Source organism: Adiantum capillus-veneris, chromosome 5, assembly GCF_014529385.1.
Source record: "Adiantum capillus-veneris isolate H3 chromosome 5, ASM1452938v2, whole genome shotgun sequence".
NCBI classification, from domain to species: Eukaryota; Viridiplantae; Streptophyta; class Polypodiopsida; order Polypodiales; family Pteridaceae; genus Adiantum; species Adiantum capillus-veneris.
In genome coordinates this window covers 103,500,632-103,526,038 of record NC_140935.1, presented here as the reverse complement: position 1 = coordinate 103,526,038, position 25,407 = coordinate 103,500,632, and the positions used below count along the sequence as shown (strand labels likewise).

Genomic DNA, 25,407 nt, shown 5'->3' with positions numbered 1-25,407 from the left:
ACCCTATATATATTAAATGATGATACCCATTTATTAAACAATATTAAATTATTACAAATTAAAGAGAATATTATGATTACAAAAAAAATTGTGCGAATCGACCATGAAAATTAAATTAGAGAGAGAGAGAGAGAAATAGGCCAGGAGGAGTGTGAGATGCTCTCAGCACAAGAACTCGACCCTGCTATGTGCAGAAGTGTGAGATGATGAAAGAAATTACATCTAACGGGTTGGAAAAGCGTACATGTGAACAGCTCAGCTAGTGTGAGATATTCTCGGCACAAGTCTTGGATGCTATTGTAAAGTAGATTGATAGTTTTTATCAATCTAATCCCTGATAAAGTGTGTGGAACTCACAACACAACTATCAGCGGATGAATTAACAATTGCAGATGTAAGTTACCTATCGTATGTGTTTACGTCCAAAACAACACCAAGTCATTTAATGATGAAAAATGATTTTCTTTTGGAATATGAAACCCACAAGTAACCAGTATGTCACATTAACGTGAAGAGGGCATGAAAATATGCATCTCTTCACTCTTAATATAACGAGTGGTAAAGATTGTGTTTCTATGTAACACATATGATAGAAAACTTAATCTAAAATTGTAAATTTTATAAGCTATTTCTAATGGAGTGTGTGGAACGCACAACACAACCATCAGCAAACAGCTCAACAATCTCAAATGTAAATCAATTGTTGTATATATCTACGTTCAGAGTAACACCAAGTTATCTGCTGATGAACAATGATGTTACTACAGAAATAGAAGCACAAAAATAACGAAAGTCTCATTAAGATGAAGAGGACATAAAGTATGCATCTCTACACTCTTAAAATGACGAACGTTAATCTTTGTGCTTCTATGTAGAATAATCAATAATGATTTACTTTAAGATTGTAAATTTTATAGGCCACTTTGAAGTGAGAGGTGTAGCATCATGCCTACTACACTCCACGAGTCGACCGCTAATCCTAACTCATCTCTATGGTGAGAGATATACTACTACACCATACGAGTGAGAATCTAAATTTACCCTAAGCTTTCCTTGGAGTGAGTTATATAACTACACACCACGGGAAAGGAAACTATATTCTACACACCTCTGGAGTGAGCCATATGGCTACACACCACAAAGTGGCCTACGACCTGCAAGCCAACTTTGTGGTGAGAGCCGAAACTACTGCACCACACAAGTCAGGCACAACACAAAAAAAAAGTTAGTATTTATTGAAAATTTAAAAAATATACCTGAAAACCGTTGTAAACCGAAGACACTGTCGCTATCTGTCAAACTCTCAGAAGCTCCAAGCTCTCCAAACTCCAAAAAAGTCCACAATGCTGTTTGATCGAATACGGCGATGATTGCATATATATACAATTTTTTGATCGAGATATTTTTCGATCGAACAATATCTCGATCGAAAACGGTTTTATACGGTTATTCGGTAATTATTCGGAAATACAGTGTATATTGACGTTTTATACGTATAATTTTTTTTATACGGGCGTATAAATGCAACGCAGGTGATGCCTTGTTGAGGATGAATGATGCAATGAAACAATTGAAGCTAAGCAGGCTAGAAGAGTTGCACATGCATTACATGAGGTTTTGTTCTCTCAAGCAGGAGCTAGAGGTTCTTGAGGATATGGTTCAGGATGCAAAGGAAGAGAAGTTCTTGTTCATTGGTACCCTTCCAGGATGTCTGGGCATTGAAGTTGCTTGCATTGACTTTTTGGGTGTGAAAGGCATTGTTGATTTCTTGAAGCAAAAAAGATGGTTTGAAGATGTCAATCTCTCTTCTACTTCTTCATGCATTTCACACAAGATCTCCTCTGTCACTAGTGATGGTGGTTGTAGCAATGATGATGAGGTTGAGTCAGATGTAGAAGATGAGGTTCTCTCTCTTGATGATGTAGAGATTGATGAGGAGTTATATGCAAGAAATATTATGAAAGAAAAAACCTTGGAGTGCATGTATGACAAAGAGGGCAATGATATGGCTGACTTAGTTCCATGTATGGATGCTCATAAAGTTAAGGTCTTATATAGCTCTATGTGTTTTCATTATGTGCCTATGCATGTTCTTATTGGTGATACATATGACACGCATGTTGACATTATGGGTGATGTTTTTGCTCCTCCATCTTTTGAGTTGACATGGTATCCTGATGACTTGTGGGCATGTTGACCTATTTGGGATGTTGAGATTGGTGTTGGTGACATTGGTTGGGATTCATGTTTGCTTACTAGCTATACTCAAGAGATGGCATGTAGTGAAAGTGATGCTTATGAGACCTATGAGTATGATGATGGTAGTTTTCATTGGGGCTTTGATGATCTGCAAGTGGAGATGGATGAGGAGATGCGAGTCAGGGTGTGTCATGCATGTCAAGGGTGAAGAAGCTTATGAGAACCTCACATCCATGTGTGGATGTTGAAGAGGATTGTAGCTTGGAAAGTTGGGATAGCCATGATGACATGGAAACAGTATATGTTTTGTCTTGGCTTGATGTGAGTGATACATCTCATGATGGTGAGAATGCTGATCCATGGTCTTTTTATTTGTATGACATGAACCTTGATGGTTCGAGCTCACTAGTGATTGATGATTATCCTTGTGACTTTAAAGGATGCCATTATTTGTGTAGAATGGATGCAAGGGTTCATACTTTTCCATTGATCGTGCTAAGGGTATATGGTCTTGATTCCTTTGTACATGATGTATCTTTGTACATAAGATTTTGCATAGTCTACTACTGAGAATGACTGCTCTAGCAGAGTGGGGGTTTGGCAAACTATGTTGCACGTCTTTTGAGAACCCCGTTTTTTGTAAATTTGTACATACGAACATGACGCCTGATGTCAAAAGTGTGTGTGCAATTTATTTTTGCGGGGGTTTTAGCTTGATTCAGTAATCACATGTACATGCACTGCAAGTTTCTAGTCTAGTGATAGCTATTGGGTTGTTGTAAGTTGCTAGTCTAGTTATAGCTATTGGGCTGTTGTAAGTTCCCGTGAGTGACTTTTCTGAAGCGAGACTTTTATATAACTAAAACACCATAATTCATAATTTTTCAGGTTTGAGCTTGTTGTACCTCCTTGATGGTTTCTGTTGCGGTTTTTGCCCCCACCTTGCCTACTCTACGTGTAGTCGTGTTGGGACAGCTCTCTGTTAGCATCAATTTTTCATGTAGCGGCGTGTAGATTAAAATTTGTTCATATTCATATTTCTTGACAGTCATTTTTCAAGCTTTATCTCAATCTTTAAAGTTCCCCAATTGGAGTTGTTCTCTTCAGGTCATGACTAGTTCTTTGCAGGGTTATGGCTATAGCACTCTAGTGGCAAATTGTGTGCAGACAGATTTGGAGGGCATGTATGTATGAATTGTGGAATTCATGTTGAAGTTGTGGTTTTGTGATGCTCAATAGTGAAAGGGGAGGCCCTTGTCTTCATATTCAATGGTCGACGTGTGCTGTAAATACATGCTTTGGCAGGGTTTTGCTCCTATGTGGCATAGTCTCTTGGGTGGGCGACGGCCAGTAAATTCCCAAGGGGACTACTCCTGTTGGACTTGTGGTGTTCCAAAGGGATTTTACAAATATTTTTCTGCTTTTTCAGTGCTCTTTCAACCCTCTTGGATGACATTGCTATAGAGGTGTCCGGTTTGCTTGTTTTCCATTTGCTTGTTTCCCAACAAAGTCTAGAATGCATACTTCCAAAGTGGTATGTTTCTTTCTATATAGAATGGCATGCAATTATTTGTTAAGTAAGCCTTTCAAAAACAACGATAAAAACCTTCCCTCGGTTGGAATTTTAACTGTGGACATCTATCGATCTATTTCCTCATTCAACTTACACGGTCTCTTATGGAATCTCGTTGATTTTGTTTAAAGCTATAGATTTGTGCTACCGTGATTTGCTTGATTTCAATCATTGAGAAAACAACAATGGATCTCATAGACAATGTTGATAGATGTGTCATGGATCCTACAGGTATGGTATCAAACCAAGCTAAAGCCTGACCTATTAGAGTTATTCAAAACCCTTATAACTGGGTGTGGAAGTCCGTTATTCTCTCTTCTCTTAGTACTTGCATGAAACTTTCCAATTGATCATGAGGATACTCCAATCCACTGTATTTTTTGACCCATTTTTGGAAATCAATTTGTGTGACTCTACAAGTATGATCAACACCTGCCGCTCTAGGTGATTATCTCCAAATCAGTTGTTTGCTAAATGTGACTCATGTGGATGTGTCCTAGTGTCATGTGTTCTTTCTCGGTTAATGGTGTTTTTCACTCTTTTTCTCCCAATTCTCATCATTGAGGTATATTTCATGGGCTACACTATCAGATTGGTTGGCCATATTGCCAAATGATATTTTTGCTGGTCCAATTCTCTTTTTTTTTTTAGGTCTTATACCCATGACCATTTCTTGGATTGCATAGCCCCAATACTTGGGTTTTTCTCCTCTTTTAAAGTCATAATAACAAAGTTATGGTTATAATAATCCCTAAAGAAGTGTATGGGGAGGTTTTCTAGGACCTTCTCTCTAATCTTGAAAATATACATGATTTTCAAGGTTTTTAACTACCCTAGTTTAGCATGAGATATCCATATAATTAAAAACCATGGATTATTAGAAGGTATATGTTTTAGATGTTTGACATCTAACCTATCATACCCTTCTAGCTCTAACTCTAGTGGCCCCTCATTAGTGTGTCATATTTGGGATCAATGTGTCAATTTCCAATCCCCATCGATTGACCATGTTGAGATTTCCAGTTTTTAGATATTGCACTCTATTGTGGTTCACATAGAGAGTGTCCTGCTTGCTGGCTATAACCTCCTATTTGAATTCAATTGTAGTCATTGAATCGCCCCACATACTCTTCATTAGGATCTAGATAAATATGAGGGACATGATTTTTAGTCTTATAGAATGTCATTATAAGAGACGTTCTCATCCCCAATGAAGTAGAAAAGGACAACATCTTGAAACTTGTGTCAGAGTAAGTGTTGGGAACTTCTTTCACTATGGTCTCTAAAAATCTCCCTTGGTTCATGCTCTCTTCAATAGATAATCTAGTCTCAATTTCTAGATTGTAACCCTGTTTTTCTATGACATGATCGGATTTAGGGTACAACAAGACCCAAGCTACTCAATAAAGTAGAATACTTGGTCCTTAGAATCAATACCATCCTCTTTTCATTGTCATAAATCCTAGTCGGGTGTTGCTTAAGCTTGATCTTGATCACTTCTACACAATCAAAGGTATGTTAGTTAGTCTAGTAATATACAAGTATATATAAGGTTTCTTGGTAAACATCTTGTGCTTCAATACTGCCAAAGTTTCCAAAGGAACAACTTGAAACATTTAAATTCAATAAACTCAGTTTCAAGTAGCAAATAGTGCCCAACTAACTTCAAATTTTTGAAGCTATTTGTATGATGTGTCTACTAACCTTGTGAACCAAAAAATGTCACAAATATCAGGAGATAATAAATGCGCTTATTATCTAATGAGTCAAAAAAGTATCATTATCCACTCTTTTAAGTATGTTTTAAGAAGCCCTGAATAAGGTTTTACTAAAAAAAATTCGGTAAATTTGATTCGATCTCCCAACAATTTTTGTGTTTGAAAATTGCAAATGCAATTCAAGTGGTCATGGAAGTCAAATGCTGTCCAAATCACTTGAAACTTGTCCTAGGTACTCTATTGCTACTCTAGACCCAGTCCCCTTTGAAATGTTTTCCAAAAGTTGAGTTTTTAGGGTAGGAGACAATTTTTTAACTTTTTTGTCTTGTGTAGAATTACTACATTATAAACAAGTCACAAACTAATTTTCATGAAGTGGTTCAATTTTCAAGTTTCTAGGCCAAATTTTGTATCTATAGCTTGGTTTTAGTCATTTCCATATCTATCTAGAAACTCAAAATTTCAAATGACTTTGAACTTGAATCACACTCTTATTATACTACGTCGATACATGTGGACTTGTCAAATGGTCTTTTTCTTTTTTTTTGAGGCCCAAGTTAATAAGCACACTTGCTATCTAGGTTAGTCTCTAGAGCCTTCACAAAATTCTTAACATATCACCTAAAAAAGATGTACAAGTGAAACATACTGAATTTCATGTACTAGGAGGCAAAGTACTAGGAGGCAAAACACTTATCATCTATAGGCTAGAATTTGCACTTTTTTTGAGTTTTGATGTCATTCAGGTTATATACACTACAACACACCGTGTGAAAATTGACACGGATACTCACAACTCAAAGCTGGTTTCAAAAGCAAAAAGCCCTGGAATATGCGTCAAAATGACCGTCGAAATGGTATCGCCCATATGAATGATGATATTTAACACATCGAAATAAGCTATGGAGCTTGCATATCGGTATCTAATTTTAATATACCAAGGCTTATTCTAGCACGTATACTGAATTTTGTACCAAGGGGAAAACCTGCAAAAACCTTTTTGGGTAGAGAGGCTCGGAATTGATGTTGCATGTTCTACAACAGTAGGAAACAACCCTTTTTGCCCAAAGGAAGAGTGCACAAGAAACCGAACTCCACCTACAGTTTGACGCTAAAAAGCGAGTGTGTACAGATTAGCAAGATTGTAAGAAGAACAAAACCACAAAATCAAAAGCTTAATCATGACAAGCTCTCAAAAGCATAGCCATAACGTCGACTTGAAAGACACAAAACCATAAACATAACCCACTTTCCATACCATAACCTATTTGTCATACCATTACCATGATTACAAAACCACAACCATAACCATAACCTGATTACTTTACCATAACCATAGCATGATTGCCATACCATAACCATAACCATAACCTCTGTGTCATACCATAACCCTAACATAACCATAACCTTTGTGTCATACCATAATTGCAAAACTATAACCATAACTTGATTGTCATACCACAATCATAATCGTAAACGGAACGCAAAACCATAAACATAAGCGTGAAACTGTACATGTATACAATGAATGAGTACAATTGTATCAAGAAGACCATAGCTACAAAATAAAAATAAAAAATGGAGGATGTCACCCTCCTCTCCCTCCTCCTGGAGCTGGGTCAAAAGGGCCAAACGTCCATGCTTGTACCATACTTCTCCTCTCGACACTTCACGGAAACTTCCTGCAAAATTATGGTTTAATCATTAGATAAATCTTCAAATAACATATACATATTTGAAAATTTAAAGCATACATATAATACTTACAAACTCATGCAGAAGTGGGTCATAGCCTCCACTCCCAAGATGTGACTCATAGATAGAAATATCAAACTTTGTAAAGCTAATCTTCAAGATGTCTTGGATGTAGCCAAAGTATTCAAGTTGGTTAGCCTCTGTGTTCTCATCCCTGGCACTACTCTTAATTTCTTGGATGAATCTTTCCCTAATACCACTATCGAAGGTGACCCTTTGTTGGTCTATCCATTACACTCTAAAGTGTCTCCCATGCGACCACAAAGCTCCATATTTGTGATATTGCAGCCACAAAAATGAAACAAACTTAAACTTACTCAAGTAATGTGATCATGTGGATCTCGAAAAGTAATTTGTGAAAAATTTACATGCCAATCGCAACCCCTTGACATCTCCTTTTCCTCTTCAGTAATCAACACTCCATTCCTCTTTGCCTCTGAGATTGTCACATCTAACCAACACGCCCAGTTAGAAAGTAAGGCAATTTCTAAAGATGATTTGGAAAAGGAAGGTTTCTAGTGGCACGGTTGCACTTGAATTGCAAGCGAGTTGTCAAGCATTGTTTCTTTTCCCCTTCGTACCTCTATAGCCACTTTTGCATGATTTTTGAGTTGAGAAGGCAAAATCTCATAGACTTTTCTTGCATTGCTATATCCATCTTTCTAATGATTCCTTGTCCCTGTGGCTCTTCGCCTGTCACCTTGATGTTGACCTTAGTAGTCCCCATTTGGGGCATCTCTAGATCAATTGAGCCAAAAAATTCACGGATGAGGACAAGAGACTTTTGTACAAGCCATCCTTTGGCCATCTACCCTCAGGGCGAGCCCTTTGACAAATGAACCCTTTTAAATTCTTCATGAATCTCTCGGAGAACAACATCCACCTACTATGGACCACACCATCAATTGCAACTTCATTCACCTCAATTGATGGCTGTTCATTTGAAAATCATCTTCTCTAGGATGAACCTGGAGCAATATCTACTTACCAAGTTTGATCTACTACCTCCAGACCATGAGATCGATAATGCAGGTTTTGTAGTTGCTCTATGGGAAAGAGACTGTTATTGTGTATGTGTTGGTTGCATATTTTTTGGTTTTGAGAGATCTGATGCTTACAATGCGCACAAGGACACGCCATCCTATTTTCCATTCTTTATCTACCAATGACGCAACAAATAATCAAGTCACTCTTGTTAAAAGGACACACCACTAACTATATAACAATACATGACAACCTCACATTCTCTAGCCATGCCTAATCCCTATACACCTTGGTCCAGAGGTGCACGGAGATGAGGACCACAGGGTAATTATATCTTCTTTGTTGGTCAATGACTCTATACCAGGATTTTTGAAGACTGTGTGCGATATTGAAGTCCCATTGCGTTATTTTACTTCGTTTATCAGTGTTTGTTTGCATTTTTTAAGTACACAAGTCAGTTTTAAATTCTGTTTGCATTTTGTCTACTATTTGCCGCTACCTCTAACAACCTTCACATTTTCTAGCCATGCCCGATCCCCACACACCTCGGTCTAGAGGTGCATGGAGATTAAGACCACAAGGTAATAATCTTGTCTTTATCGGTCAATGACTATATATTAGGGTTTTTGAAGTCGATCTGTGTACACTATTGAAGTTGGATTATGTTATTTTACCTTGTTTGTCAAAGTACTTTTGTGTTTTTGAAGTACACAAGTCATTTTCAAAGTGTGTTTGCGTCTTTTCTACTATTTGCCGCTAGCTCTAACAACCTCATATTCTCTAGCCATGCCCGATCTCCACACACCTCGGTCTAAGGTGCACGGAGATCAAGACCACAGGATAATAATCTCATCTTTATTGGTCAATGACTATATATTAGTGTTTTTTAATGCCTATGTTTGTTATTGGAGTCTGTTTGCATTTTTGAAGTACACAAGGATGCACGTTGTGAAGGATTGGAGGGCTAGCCTCTAAAACACCTGAAACCAACACAATTAAAAGAGGATGAAGAGAATAGAACTCTAAAGATAACATGAGTTGATCCTTGCTCACAAATTTTGATAGCCTCACTCACACTCAACCTCGACTAGCCTCGAGCAGCTTCCCTCTACACTGTCCTAGCCCTAATATGATCAATTGCACTCAAGCAAGGAAAAAAACCACTAGATTTTAGGAAAAAAAACCAATAAAAACCAAGAATTTTTTGTTTACTTTTGTTCACCATACCATCACACCAATAAAGGGGCTTTCACTGCCAAACCTGAGTAGCAGACACACATGTACAAGAGATTTTTGCTTCACCCACCTTCAATCACCAAAAAGAGAGAAGAGGGGTGAAAGTGAAGAGGTCACCACCCATTTTCATGGACTTCTTGATGAGAGACACACTCTCCAATCAAGGCTCCATGCCCTCGCACACACACACACACACACACAGCACTACACAACCCCCATGCACCACCGTAGACTACTTTCTTCTTCACAACTGAAAATCCTATGTCACTCACATACCTGTTAAGTATGGAGCTTGATTTACCCTTGTAATTTTCTGTGGTAAAAGCGCACATTTGTAAGGCCCCCATTATGAGGAGAAGCCATCGTGCGTGAAGGAAAATCACTCACCGGAAACCAAAGTTTTCACGGACAAGAATCAGGGGAAACTTTAGAGGCCTCGGGGGTGGAGACCTCCGATACTTTTTTTCGCCGGAATATTATGGCCGGACGGCGGCCGGAAAGTGGTCGGTTGGCTGGTGGCCGGTAGTCAATGGTCAATGGCCGGTGGTTGGAAGTCAATGACCGGTGGCCGGTGGTCAGAAGTCAATGGCCGGTGGTCGGTGGCCGAATTCAAAAGCGGAATTGTCTTCTCAAGGGCGGCCACACATGGGCTGATTGGAGGGTCCGATACGGACTTATTCGCACAAGGGCGGCTACACATGGCTGTCTCTCATAAGAGAGGGCAGCACTTTTGGCCTATAAAAGGAGGCCATTTCTACACACATTTTAGAGTGTGAAGTTGATGCAACAAGGTGCGTGTGAGGTGGTGAGAGTGAAGCAAGGTGGGAGCTCCATTAAGGGTATAATACCTTTGTAAACTACTTCTTGTTTTGAAGTACGAAAGCCATTGAGTGGCTGCTTTCCTGTGGACGTAGCCCACATTGGGTGAACCACGTATATCGTGTGTACTCTCTCTCTCTCTCTCTCTCTCTCTCTCTCTCTCTACTCTATAATCTCTTGTGTGTGAAATCTATCTCTCTCCGTTAAGTAATCTACTCAAAAATCTATTTAGCTACGTCTTATTTCCTAACAATACCCAAGATAATAAAAAATTGGTTTTCTTCATATTTTTAAAGCACTTACTCACTCTTTGAAGTCTTGATAGTTCTATGCACAAAAACAGTAAAACTATGTATCCTACACAGTTGGCCCGCATGTATAGAGATAGCTGGCACACACGCCTTTGTACACCTTGTAGAAGCATGTTTTATTTACATCCAAGGGGTCAAAAATTATCAAAAAATATTTCTCAAAGATTCAGGGGCGTTTAAGATCATTCCTCAAAAACACGTCACAACGTCATGTGCAGCTAGTAGTCCCAAATGAATGAGAGTGAGAAAGATATTGTAGGATGTTGTTGAGTAGATGGGAGAATCATTGAAGAGCCTTAAGATCGACAACCTTGAAAATGGTTTTTTGATGATAGAACAATCCAAGACCGATGAAGCCCAGAGAGAGAGAGAGAGAGAGAGAGAGAGAGAGAGAGAGAGAGAGAGAGAGAGAGAGAGAGAATAAGAGAAAGAAGAGAAGTTTTCATATCATGGAACCAATCCCAAGAGACCTGAAAGAAGGAGCAGGCAAGTCTTGAAGTCAAGACATCTTCTTCTTTCCTTCGTTGAGGCTGAAGAATTTTCAAGCATCTAGGAGACAAAAGCAAGGTAGCACCTCTACAATGTGTGTGCAGTAAAAAAAGAGGGTGACAGCAACATAGTCAGCAAGCTTGCCTCTCTTGGCAAATGGGTGGCAGTAACCCCTTCCCAACATGTGTGTTGCACAATGATGATGGCATCTTGGAGGCTATGCTTTCTCTTGTGCCTTATCCACCGGCCCCATGCATAATAACACATTTCTTGCAAGTCACTTATGAATAGGTATGGTTCTTGATGTGCTCCATCCCAACCTTGCAGCCCATTTCCACAAAGAGAGAGAGAGAGAGAGAGAGAAAGAGAGAGAGAGAGAGAGAGAGAGAGAGAGAGAGAGAGAGAGAGAGAGAGAGAGAGAGAGAGAGAGAGAGAGAGAGAGAGAGAGAGAGAGAGATTGAAACTAGTGATAGATCTGGTCATTGAGATTTGAGAATGGAGATACGGGAATTACAAGGGAATGTCGTTTCTAATATAGAGTTCGAAGTCTCTTAGCTAGAATCCCATGTTGCATTGTGTCTCACAGGTGAGATCTATGGACTGGGCACAAATGTTCGACAACCGGGCTTTAGCTACCAAGGGGATGAGAAGTTCTCTATAGACTCTACAAGTGGAGAGGAAATCATTGTGGTGCTTGTGGTGGCAAGGCAAAGAGCAACAAGAATGTGTGTGCGTAGTTGTGTGCACGCACACACACGAGAGAGAGAGAGAGAGAGAGAGAGAGAGAGAGAGAGAGAGAGAGAGAGAGAGAGAGAGAGAGAGAGAGAGAGAGAGAGAGAGAGAGAGAGAAAGAGCACTTACTCCATGGTATTCTCAGCTTGTGTGATCACTAGCTACTGCATTTTACAATAGCCTTACCTTGCTAGCATCCACCATTTTAGTGAAAGACCTTAGAGGGCTCCCCCATAGGCCCTTTAAGGGGAAGGGGATCATTACTTTTTGGAGGTCCCTTTAAAATGACATCTAGATTCCCATACCCCCTTATCCCCAAACATGTCTTGTTATAGCCCTTTTCTTTTAGAGACACGGGTAAGACTTACGGATGATGAACTACAGATCACTGGAGAAGGGATCCTTGGTAGGGTCAGGCAAGGTCCCCCCACACAATACTATGAAAACAAGAGTCTAACCCCTGAGTGAAGTAGTTTGGGCCTCTTTTTCTAGCATCCCTACCCCTTTCAACTCTTATAGCCTATTCAAATGGTGCTTCTTTTGATGTGGGGGGTGGTTGAGACACCCCCTACCTAAATTGTAGCAGTCACTATACGTTTCTCCCAACATTTGTGGAAGAGGATGCTACAAAACTAGGAAAATCTATGGGACACACATTTCCATTTTTGAGAGGCCCTCTACAAATTCTTTTAGAGGGTGTATGGGGGATCCCTCTTAATTGTAGCTTATTTGTTTTGTCATGAAAATTGGGAGCTAAAGATAGAGTCATGAACGTGCACGCAACTCAAAAAAATTTTGTACCAGCAAGGTCACCATCCTTGCCTCCATGAGAAAATGGAAAGTAGTAGCCCCTCCTCAAATTCTTGCACTACCTGGGGCTTTGAGAAAGAGCTCCAATCCCTTTCTAGTTCATGTGTTGCTCTATGTGTGAGAGCAAGCCTAAGCGACCAGGGTTGCATGCTGCCCCAAGGGACATCCTCAAGTTTATAGGCTCTCCACCTTCATGCTCGACGATTTTAATAGTGCCTGCCTGTCACCCCAATTGGATGTTGGGGCCTGTGAGACGGAAAGTAAAGCCCACTTACTGAAACCATTGGTTGGTTATGCAGACATGGTACTGAAATGATGAAGTGAATGCATGCTATTGAAATAGACATATTAGTGCTTGTTACCAAGAGAGAATCCATGAAATTCATCATGTTGGCTGCTCTGCAAAGTGGGGACATGGATGATTAAGATTCGTGCACAATGAGAGAAGGATATATGTCACATGCAGCTAGTAGTCTTGAATGACGGAGATTGAGAAAGAGTGTCTAGGCTGTTGCTGAATAGATGTTAGCATCATTGAAGGTCCTTAAGATTGACAACCTTGAAATGGTTGTGTGTTGTGATAGAACAAGCCAAGCCCAATGAAGATGAGAGAGAGAGAGAGAGAGAGAGAGAGAGAGAGAGAGAGAGAGAAAGAGAGAGATAGAGAGTAATGGAAATGGCCTATGAACTTTGAGAAAACAAAATTAAGATAATTAGAGTGAGCATTTTTATGGGACTAGTTTGAAAACATAGAGGGTGAAATTAATTAGCGGTAGCAACATAACCATTATACTTAATGAACTTGGCATGAACAATACTTTTTCAAGAGAGATAATTTGACAACATGACAATAGTTGAAGACCGGATTTATGTGGAGCAGGTCCCCCCTCCAATAGGCTTTTATATTATAGATTCTCCCATCAAGAGAGTCTTAGTACAATACAGCCTTTGTGTTCCTTGTGACCTAGGTGATGCAATGAAGATGGAAAGTTTCATGCATCAGGAGCATAAAATAATCTTTGTGAAAGCATTAACCATCCCCGGACTCAGTCCTAAGGCTTCAAACACCTTCAAAGGTGGAGAGAGCTAGCAGGGAATGAGGGTAGGGAGGAGGAAGAAGAAGCATTCATAGGACAAAGAAATAGTTCCTTACTTATCATCACTCTTCTTGCTTAGCATAAATAATAGCATAGTAATGAAGATGGAGAAGATGGAAATATTAAGCATTGAAGCATGGCTCTTGGTTGGATTCGCATTCCATATCCAAGACAGATGGTGTAGGCTCTCACCTTCTCCAACAAGCTTGGAGAAGGAGATGGAGCTCTTGCACTTTGCACTTTACACAATGAGAGAGAGAGAGAGAGAGAGAGAGAGAGAGAGAGAGAGAGAGAGAGAGAGTGGGAGAGTATACCCTACAAGCAAGCCCTATAGTTTCTTGGGTTGACCCCTCTTTCTAGCTCATTCTTTTTTTATCATTGGTCCTCTCAAGCCTAGCCAATCACATGCCAGGGTCAAGTCAAGTAGTAGAGGTAGTCTTCCAACAATTGTCCCCCTTTCCTCTTTGAGAGAGAGGTCTTGATAAGTCGTTGTTGGACCTCTATAAGGATCAACCAATAGGCTTTGGACACTCCTTGAGGGAAACCTAGCTAGGGGCTTGACATGTGTCCTTCTTGACTCTTGAGCAAGGGATGCCCTTTGGGAGAGAGAGAGAAGTCATCCAACCACGCCCCCTACTTGCATCGCTTGCTCCCTCCTTTGTAGGATTGCATGTTGACTTTCAAGCCCAAGATACTTGGCCCCCTACTTACTTAAGCACCTAGTCATCAAGCATAGGGTTAGTAAGAGTATGGCCTCTCTCTCTACCATCCCCCTAGTTGCAAGGTCTTGCCCCCTCCTTGTAGGGATTTACCTGGACCTTCAAGGACATGCCTAGCTATGTTGCACCTTCACTATCAAGGATCTCATGCACTTTTAATTATCAAGCACCTCCGGCATAGGCCTAACTTTAACCTAAGGTCTAATGACTTTTACACAAGCCTTTGGAAGTCTTTAATGAAGCTAACCCTAAGGTATTTAAGCTCCATTAGTTAGACTTTCTCTTTGACAAAACATCTCTCCTTTGGATCCCTTTAACCTTGGCCCCATGTTGAGACAGATCCATAAGTACATGTCCCACATTAAACGATCAGTTCAATATGATAAAATCATTTGGGTTGGTCACGTATTAGGTTCTATGGCATTACCTCTCTTTTGAAATCATAGTCATCTTTGACTATGAGGTAGAAGAGATAAATCCTTAGTCATTAGTCGATCTTTATTAGTGGGTATAGGATCCCTTTTTACCCTACTATATCATTTGAAGATGAATGACTAGTCCATTTGGGTCTTGGGAGACTTAGTTGTTGCAAGCATGTCTACTCTTGAGTCCATTTCATTCTCCCAAAGGATAGTGATAAATTCTACTTGGTAGACCGCTTTCAACGTGTACAAAGCAACATGTATATGCATGGTCATATGTACAAATAGATGTAAATACACGCATTTGGGATCTTTGCAAAGTGGTTTCAAGTTTTAAAAATGATGCAACGTGTACACATTGTGAATAGTCCGGTTCGCGTGCCAGCAGAGTTGGGCACACGTACATGCATGGATAGGGTATTGGGGTGGCTTCTTTTGGCTCTAGGGAATGTATTTGATCTTTCTAGAATGTAAACAATGCAAGTGGGAGGTGTGGGCACCCTCGACCCGCCCAAGAAGTTCGACACATGCAATAATTCTCTATTTACGATGCCTGATGTGCGAGATGTGTGCAACATCCTAGAAGTGGTAAAAAATGGAATGTGAAGATGTGAAAAATGACGTTGGGTATCAAGGATCAAGCATACAAAATTTGGGGAATTTTGGAGTCCGGGGTTTTTCTCGCGAAAAATGCCCGCTGGGGGTCAAAACTGGGTCTAAAAAGGTCAAAAAAGGGCCTAAAATGGTGTGAAAATGCTTTAAATTTCCACATCACTCATGGTTATGTGGGTGTTCAAGTTGAGGGATAATTTTTGAAGCCAAGTATTGGCACTTTCACCTCTATGTGTGGGAGAAAGCAGGGTTCCTATAGGTGGTCTAGTGTAATCCTGTCGTGTTCGCGTCTGGTTTTTGAGTGTGTTGGGGAGGTGCAATTAGAGGTGGCCTCCCAAGTACCTCCAGGGGATTTATCTAAAATGATTTAGTTTATGGATTATCTCCTTCCAAGTGTAAGGGGCAAGGTTGATCAAGAGGAGCCTGCTACTTTTGAAAGAGCTGTGGAAATTGTCGAGGCCAAGAGCAAGAAGATCAAGAGAAGGTGGGAGCAAGGCATGACACATGCTGAAATAGTTGTGGTGCAACCAATGGGCATGGTCAAGGGAGTGTAGAATAGAATCATCAAGAGCGGCACTAGAAGCACCACCTCCGCAACAACAACCACAACCATTTCCTGCAAATGGAGAAGGCATGCTAGGGAGAAAGAGACAGAAGAAAAGAGGGAAACAAGAGCAAGGAAAGTAACGCTAAGGTAGAAGACAAACGAGAGAGTAGTAAGAGGTGACAAAGAAGGAAAATACGTCCAAAATACTACCCCCTTGGCCAAGGTGTTGAAGACTATGATATTTTCGATGACATATGAAATCAAAAGGCCAATATATCTTTTGGTCAGTCGGTGGCCTTGAACGCTGAATTGAGGAGGCAGTGGACCAAGTGTGTGAGTATGCGGCTTCCTTCCAGAAAATAAAAGAATAAAAGCATGGTGTGTTCCTTGAGGGTTGGTAGATATGGTGCCAATAGTTTGTTGGAGATCAAGACTAATATCCTAGCCTAGGAGTACCTTAGTCCTAGTTTAAATCTTCATTTTAAGCTTTCAATAAGGCTAAAGGGTTTTTTTCTCTTTGGGGTCTTTTTACCTTTAGCACCCTCAATTCTCTCCCTAAATCACTCTAAGATTATTTGTACTCTTCAAGCTTCTCTCTTTCTCTTATTGGACCCTTTTATATATCTCTACTATTGCTCTCTAGATATAGGATCTAGTCCTCCTTTTGAGCTCCCTATATATAGGACATCTTGTTTTGTATCTGTGTGCATTTTTTATTAGTTTCAACATAATGCAAAGTAGTTCTCATGCTTTAAATCAGTCTCTATCAACAATTATAGTAATTCAATATGTCTTTGTTAATCCAACTAAAGATTTATAGAGTGTTTCTGAGCTTTCATCAATGATAACCTTTCAAGCCTCGCAGAGAAGGGATGAAAGACTGCTCTACAAATTCTTCAAATTACAAAACCACAGGGTGTTTTAAATAATGTGGTGACCACTTATAGCTTAAGCGAGTTCAACTTCAAGCCTCAAGTGAGCCTTCGATTGCTTGACACAAATGAGTACTATCTTCAATGGAGAATTTTTGCAGCATCACAATTAGCAAAAGAAATGGCTTGTGATTGACAATCAGCATCCTCGCGAGCTACAAATCATCTCCCATTTTTTAAACGAAGCATCAAAAATCTCAGAGATAGAAAACGACAACGTTGGCTCGCATTGGTATCTCTACATACGAGCCTTCTTTGCCATGACACACCATAGGGATGCTCAATCAAGCACCTCTTGGTCTCCCACACATAAACAACATGTAAAAAGCTTCAACAACGTTTCCTAAGCCTGCCAACGATAGCAGCAACCTGCTCTATGGCAACTCACCATGCATGGTCCACTTGAGGATTCTCATCGTACAGATTAGCAATCCGTTGCATTGCGTGTCACTTCACACCATTCCATTGCGTGATCACCTGCTCGTAGCTCTTGAATGCAATGAGCGGCCTTTGTCAACCCTTGCAATCACGCTTTGCAACCGTTTTCTTAATTTTTCATTTAAAAAGAGTTTATAAAGATGCTAAGAGTCTAGTCCCATAGCGCGATTGCCTTGCTTCAAATTCTCAAAGGCTAGTCCCATAGCGCCATTGTCTGAATCTATAGTATTGTCCCATAGCCAAATCAACCTAGAGATTTCATTACGGTGTTACTCAACTTCGCAAAACAAAAGTTTGTATGTGCCCTTGTAAAAGAGAATAGACACTGCCCTTAAAAAAATTCAAGAGGTAAGACCTTCTCTGGAAATGAGTAAAAGCTCATCTACAATTATCACAATCACATATGAAACAAAAAAATCAATAAACCGTGATGAAGAAGAAGTAATTTCCAAAGCTACACGCATACGTGGTCTTAGAATTTAGAGGACAGCTGGAAAGAAATTATGCCCATACTACAAAACTTGGTATGTAGAACCACAACAACCCAAACGAATTTTTATTCAAGAAGCAATTACCAATTAGTAAATCATTCCCTTTGTACGGAGTTTTAGACACTGGTAGAGTAGTACTCTACTAAGACCACTCCTTATATGGAAGCCAATGATAAATTCAAGGGCACAAACTTCTTTACATGGCAAACTCGAATAAAATGCAGCCTTATGAAAAAGGGATTATGGGATATTGTAGGAACAGAACCTACAAGGACCTCAACTAGAGAAACTTCCTCACCATTTGAGCAAAGAAACCTAAAAGCTCTAGGAATTATAAGGGAAGGCTTACAAGATGTTCTTATACATTACATTGGTTCTTGCACTACTGCACGAGAATCTTGGGTTTTACTTTAGAAAGTATTTGGTACTACTTCCAAGACATGTAAAATCATGCTCTTCATAGAGTTTTTTTCACTTCAAAAGCTTTCGATGCTACTATGTCAGTAGACTTAAGCAAATTCAAAAGTTTACAATCACAATTAGCAAGAATCAACAAAGATGTGGAAGAAGATATCAAAATAGCTGCTCTCATCAAAAGTATTTCAACTCAATCAGTATTCTAGCCTTGTTACCACCCTAACAAATCTCCCTACACCTATCTTAGCTGAGGTGGAGGCATCTCTATTAGAAGAAGAAAGAAGAATCTACAAGAAACATGAACATTTTGAAATACAAGGAGCATACCTTACTCAAAGTAAGGAGGGGAAAAATATTCAATGACCATTCTACAAAGGAAGCAGCTCAAGGGAACCTCAAAGGAACACACATTTAAAGACTCCAAGAAAGGCATTGTATGCACATTTTGTGGCAAAGGTAATCACTCAGAGGAATCATGTTTCCTTAAACAATGGCGGACAAAAGAAATGTACATTGGAGAGTCAGATTCAAAGGATGCAGATGAAGAAAAGACTGCCTCAGATGAGGCAAACCTTGTGCATGTAGACAAAGAATGGGCCTTCTAAAGGTCTATACAAGCTAGACAAAAGTCTTTTTGTATCTCAAAACACCTTCTTTTAGTCTACCTAGTATCTTCCTAAGCTGGATGAACTCTCTTTTTGTATCCACCTAAGAGAACCACACAATTATAAGTGTGTTGGATCCTTAGAGTGAACCTTGAGTAGGTGTATCAAGTATTTTTTTGTTGTGCTAGGTCATCAACTTGAAGGATGGTTTGTTGGAGATCTAGCCTAATGACCTAGCGTAGGAGTACTTTAGTCCTAGTTTAAATCTTCATTTTAAGCTTTTAACAATAAGGCTAAAGGGTTTTTAGCTCTTTGGGGTCTTTTTACCTTTAGCACCATCAATTCTCTCCCTGAATCACTCTATGAATAGCCATACTCTTCCAGCCTCTCTCTCTCTCTCCCTCTCTCTCTCTCTCTCTCTCTCTCTCTCTCTCTCTCTCTCTCTCTCTTATTGGACCCCTTTTTATTTCTTTACAATCACTCCCTAGATATAGGATTTAGTCCTTCTGTTGAGCTCCCTAAATATAGGAAATTTTGTGTTGTATTTGTGTGCGTTCTTTATCAATTTCTACATAAAGCAAAGTAGTTCTCATGATTTAAATGAGTCTCTATCAATTCTATTAATCTAATATAGTTGAAGTTATGTGGGGAAAGAAAACGGAAGTGCAAGCATATGTTGATGGTGGTGCCCAGGTGTGTGTCATGATCGAGGCTATCATAAAAGAAGTAGGTGTCAAGATGTCAATGAATGCTTCGATCCATATGGGGATGTCCAACCACAAAAAGGCAAGGTGTCTCCGGATAGCTGAAGATGTTAAGATAAAATTCTTGGGAAGTTAGTACTTGGTGGATTGCTACATGATGCAAGAAAGTGAGAATGCTTATCCAATCATTTTAGGGAGGCCTTGTCTTATAACCCTTGGTGCTAAGAAGGATTGGGGCACATGTCTGATCACCAACCTTGACCAAGAGAAAGGAAGGACCATTGTCTACATGAAGACACATGAGAGACGTACACAGTCCCTATTGGAGATGCAAGATACACATTCAATAGAAACTATGTCGTATAATAATGATGCTTTGTCTACATCAACAGAAGAAAGTGTAGAGGAAGGTTTGATTCAACTATGTCCTGATCCATTTGGGATAAGTGTCAAAAAGGAAGCATTGATGCATGATGTGGAGGTCAAGGAGGAGAAGGAGAATTTGAAAGTAGTTCTAGAGCCTGCCAAAGTGAACGCAAGGAGCGTGCTAGGAGAGGACTTGATAGAGAAAGAAAAGAAGGAGTACGAAGACATGTTTATGGAGTTTCCAAAGCTATTTTCCACTGACAATACAAAGTTGCAAGGAGATAAAGGGGTCAAGTATAGAATCAATCTAAAAGAAGCTGCCAAGACAAAGGTTCAAAATCTTAGGAGGTTGGGGTTCATTCATGAGAAGGCACTTCGTGAAGAGGTGACAAAGCTTTGGGAGGTAGATTTCATTTTTAGAATGGAGGAATCTAAATGGGTCTCTCCAATAATTATTGTGCCAAAGAAGAATGGAAGATTTAAGATATGTGTTGATTTCAAACCTATGAATGCTACCAAAAAAAGGAATCATTATCCACTAGACTTTCTAGATGAAATCCTCAATTATGTTGCATGTCATGAACGTTACATTACTCAATCATGGTTGGGTTTTTGGCTACTTTTAGATCTTGATAGCGATTGAAGATCAATTGAAGAGGAACTTCATTACTCCTTGGGGTTGTTTTTCAAAGAATACCTTTTGGACTGGTTAGTGCATATGCTACCTTCCAAGGATGGATGAATAGAGTGTTTGGTCCCTACTTGGGTAAGTTCATTTAAGTTTTCATGGATGACATTGGATGTTATAGCTCCACACATTTGGAGAATTTGAGGTTGGGTTTTGAAAGGATTCAACAAGAGGGTGGGCAACTCAACCCAAAGAAGTTTAAGTTTGATCATGCCAGAGTCCATTTTCTAGGACACGTGGTTTCCCAAAACGGAATAGAAGCCAACCCAAAGAAAGTGGCTTTATTGTAAATGGATCCACCCAGCAACACAAAGTATTTGGCATTGTTTGTGCATAAGCTCATGTACTTGTCACTTTTCTTTTGGATGTTATGTCAATATGTGTATCCTCTCCCAAAATTGAGTCAAAGAGCTCAAGGGTTTGAGTGGAATGAAGACATGAAGCAGGCTTTTGATGGTATCAAGGAGCTATTGTGTGCGTTACCAATAGTGAGTCCTCCCCACTTGCATTTGTTTTTCTATGTATCTATTAGTGTGGGGTCAGTAGCTTTTGGGTTGGTTCTCTTACTAAAGCAGGGAAGGAACTTCAAGCCAGTATTTTTTGAGAGCAAGATGAAGAATGTAAGCGAGTTCTCCTACACAAAAATGGAACAGTGGGTCTTTGATTTGTTTCATGATTGTCGCAAGTTCAAAACCTATATGTTGCCCCAAAATTTCTTTGTGCTCACCACATCAAACCTTTTGTCAGATGTAGTACAACATTTGAAGCCTAGGAAGGGCATCTTAAAGTGGACTTTGGAGCTTCAAGGGTATGAGTTTGAGTTTGAAGTGGATCATTCTGTTAAAGCTCACCTGGCAGACATAGTGGTACATGAGGGAGGGGAGCTTCCATCTTACCCAAGGGTTGGCAAGGATGATCATGAAGAGGAAGTAGATATTACAAATGCGTATGTACAATGATGTTTGATGGTGAATACAGGAAGTTTTCCTACACAAAAATGGAACAGTGGGTCTTTGCTTTGGTTCATGCTTGTCACAAGTTCAAAACCTATATGTTGCCCCGAAAGTTCTTTGTGCTCACCACATCAAACCTTTTGTCAGATGTAGTACAACATTTGAAGCCTAGGAAGGGCATATTAAAGTGGACTTTGGAGCTTCAAGGGTATGAGTTTGAGTTTGAAGTGGATCATTCTATTAAAGATCACCTGGCGGACATAGTGGTACATGAGGGAGGGGAGCTTCCATCTTACCCAAGGGTTGACAAGGATGATCATGAAGAGGAAGTAGATATTACAAATGCGTATGTACAACGATGTTTGATGGTGCATACAGGAAGGTTCTTCAAAAGGCAAGTGGTGGGGTAGTCATTAAGAACCCAAAAGATGATGTAATATTTCCTAGAGCTTACGATCTTGATGGAGCTGAAAGTAACAATGAGGATAAGTGTCTCATGCTTTTCCTTGGGTTGAAGTAGTGTGTTGATTTTGGATTTAAGAGGGTCATTGCAAAAGGGGATGTCTTGCTAGTCATGAATCAATTGCTTGGTTTGTGGAATGTTAAGAAAGACAATTTGAAGAAGTGGTTCTATGGCATCAAGAAGCTTATGCATGAGTTTGAGAAGATACAATGAGGCGGTCTGGGGCGGGCAACAAGAAGAGCGACCTCTAAACACCCTTTGAGGCTCCATGCTGCTTAATTGGGGTTGGGGCAAGCAAAATCAAAGACAACAACAACCCACAGCCAGAAACCAAACAAGAAAAGAGGCACCACCTAGTTGTAGATACGAACTAGGATGCACACGATATCTCCTTGTACTCAAACACACAAAGAGAGAGGAATGCAAGATAGCCACACACACCAAACATAAAGATTCACCACACTAGAGAGAGGTAAAGGGCACAAATTAACTTGAGCAACAAGCCCTCAAACCACCAACAATTCAACAAGCCCTCAAACCACCAAGCATGAAATGGCACAACAGACTTCAAGGACAATATACCTTCAACCACCTGATGAGCCAACTTATCAAGTCAATTTGGAGAGAAGAGTCATAGTTGCTGCATACAATTGCACCCAAAACTATAAATATTATTTATCCACAAGAGTAGGCTACAAGTGTGATGAAGAGTATGGCATCACTCCACTCCTCTAGATGGCATACCTACCTTCAAGCTTCTCCATGCACCTATGTGTAGTGATGGAATAGGGCACTCACAATGCACACACTCTACACAACTAGGCTTAAAGAGTGGTGTGTTATATGTGTGGATAATGGTGTGGTGTAGTGTGATCATGTGATGATTTACAAGAGAGAAAAGGGCTCTATTTATAGGTTTTAGAAGCCCCGATTAGGATTAGACTTAATCAAGTTTATTTGAAGAAATCAAAGATTATGCATATTTTTATTTTTTAAATGAGGGTGGGTCTCTCTTATCCTTTGATTCACATGGATGTGGGATCAAGGGAAGATAATTATTGAGGATAAAAGGAGAGAGGATTGAGTGAATCATTTACGAGTGCCTACTCTAATAGATAGTAGAGGGTGTATTTTTATAATAAGGTTAGTGGTTAGTGGTTAGTAATAATCACTACAAATTATTTACAAAATCATTCACCAAATGGTGAGATATATGATGAGAAAATTTAGAGATGGGATAAGCTTGTAATGAGAGGTCGAAGCTTTGGAGAAGTTGACATTCACCTCTTTACAACACCGGTAGAAGAAGCGGTCATCATTGCGAAGTTTCACCTATCGATGAAGCTATGTTATCTTGAAACGATGGATAATTCATGATAAAATCCTTCATTTGCAGAGGTTAACCTTGGATTTTTTCTGATTTTTTGGAGTTCTTTAGAAAGCTGAAGAGGATATGGTAATATGGACATATATGTAGAGAGAAAGGGAAGCACATAGTGGTGTAGAAATGGAGGATGAAGACCATGGAGGTGTGAGAAAAGTGGGAATGGTCAAGAGCGTGAAATAGGACATGGGACTTGCAGGTTTGGGTGTGGGAAAGAGAGGGATGAGTGTGTAAGAGTGAGTAGGTGTGTGGAAGGGTGAGAGAAAATAGGAAGAGTTTTTGGTGTATGTGGTGGCAGTTTTGAAGTCGGCCGTAAATTTCATGTAAAATTGCCCTTGACTTCAAACTTTCTAAAAAACTGATGAAAAATACTTTAGAACATGGGAATTGCAGGTTTGGGTGTGGGAAAGAGAGGGAGGAGTGTGTAAGAGAGAGTAGCTGTGTGGAAGGGTGAGAGAAAATAAGACGATTTTTTGGTGTATGAGGTGGCAGTTTTGAAGTCGGCCATAAATTTCACTTAAAATCTCCCTTGACTTCAAATTTTCTGAAACAATCATGAAATATACTTCAGCTCATGAGCTACATTTTTCCTTTTGGAAGTATCCTCAAATTCCGATCAGAAGAGGGTGCCAAAATTCGAGCAAAAAGTTGTCCCTGCAGCACCTAATAAGGCTTGAAGTGGGCCACTATTTGATTCTTTTTCCTTTGTAGTCTTTCAAGTGAGCCCCCCATACATCAACCATGACCTAATATTTCCAAGGAGCTTGCACACATGTATGGTATAGAATAAGTATCAAATATAATATATATTTGTGGGATAAGAAGATAAGCTAGCTAGTCATGAAAAATGGACACATGGGATGCATGGTAGCAAAAAATATATAAAATAAAAGGAGAAAAATCATGAGGGAAGGGACCCTCAATTATTCTCTACTTTGAGTGATTTATGGAATTTATTTGAAGATGAAATCTATGTACTTGTGAATATTTATCTGGGAGGGATGGAAAAAAATATGACGGAGCCGATAAGGTTATTGGTGAATTTTTACGGTGAAGTCACATAAAGGTTTTTTCAAGGCTTGTGTGAGTAGAGATTAAGGGATAGAATGATAGTAAAATATGTATAAGGAATGACACGGGATGGAAGCTAGCATGCTTAGGCCTGATAACGCACGCCTAGGAATATATATTGATATAAATATAATTTTTTTAAAAAAACCCCTTTATACTTAGGTCCTTTATTTGATAGAAAATATTTACATGTAAAGAGGACCGTAATATTATATATATTTTTTCTCCCAGCCCAATGACTCGCTCAATGATTTGATAAAAAATGTGATAAAAACCCTAAACGCACGCACACTATTTACAATGAAAAAGCGAGCCTAGTCATTGTGCGATGATGTTTTTGTGGGGTGAACTGGCTTCTCAAAATATGTTATGAGAGACAAAACGGCTATCATTTAGCGCTCCCCTAGATGATTGTACATTTATGTACCATCAAAAGGCATATCTTCCAATGGGAGTGTTTTTGGATCCTACGTGATATTTGGTGTCTTAATCGAATCTTCATCTTGTAGTACCAAGTTCAAAGACTTACATGGTATTGTAGCTGTTCGATGCTCTTGTAGATCCTCTGGTAGAACTCGACTCAAGTAAGGCTTTAATCGATACCCATTCACCTTCTTGGGGTGCTCCTTGCCATGCAAATCCATGAGTTGATAGTAGCATGAACAGTAGGCCTTCTTTACAATGTAGGGGATCTGCCATCTAGTATTGAACTTCACATCAAAGCGATTGTCAAGGCGATTATCGTACCTTAGCACCAAATCTCCTTCCTTGATCCCTTTTTCTTTCACCTTTTTGTCGATCTTGTCCTTTATTTGCGTAGCCTTTATTTTATAGCACTCATAAGCCGTCTCCCGTTTCCATTCTAGTTTTGC

At 39.6% G+C, this 25,407-nt stretch overlaps 1 pseudogene; it reads left to right on the top strand.

Annotated features, from left to right (window-relative positions):
- Positions 1–1,654: 1,654 nt before the first annotated feature.
- The window catches only part of LOC147457851 (uncharacterized), a 46,927-nt pseudogene continuing 23,174 nt past the window's right edge, over positions 1,655–25,407 (top strand).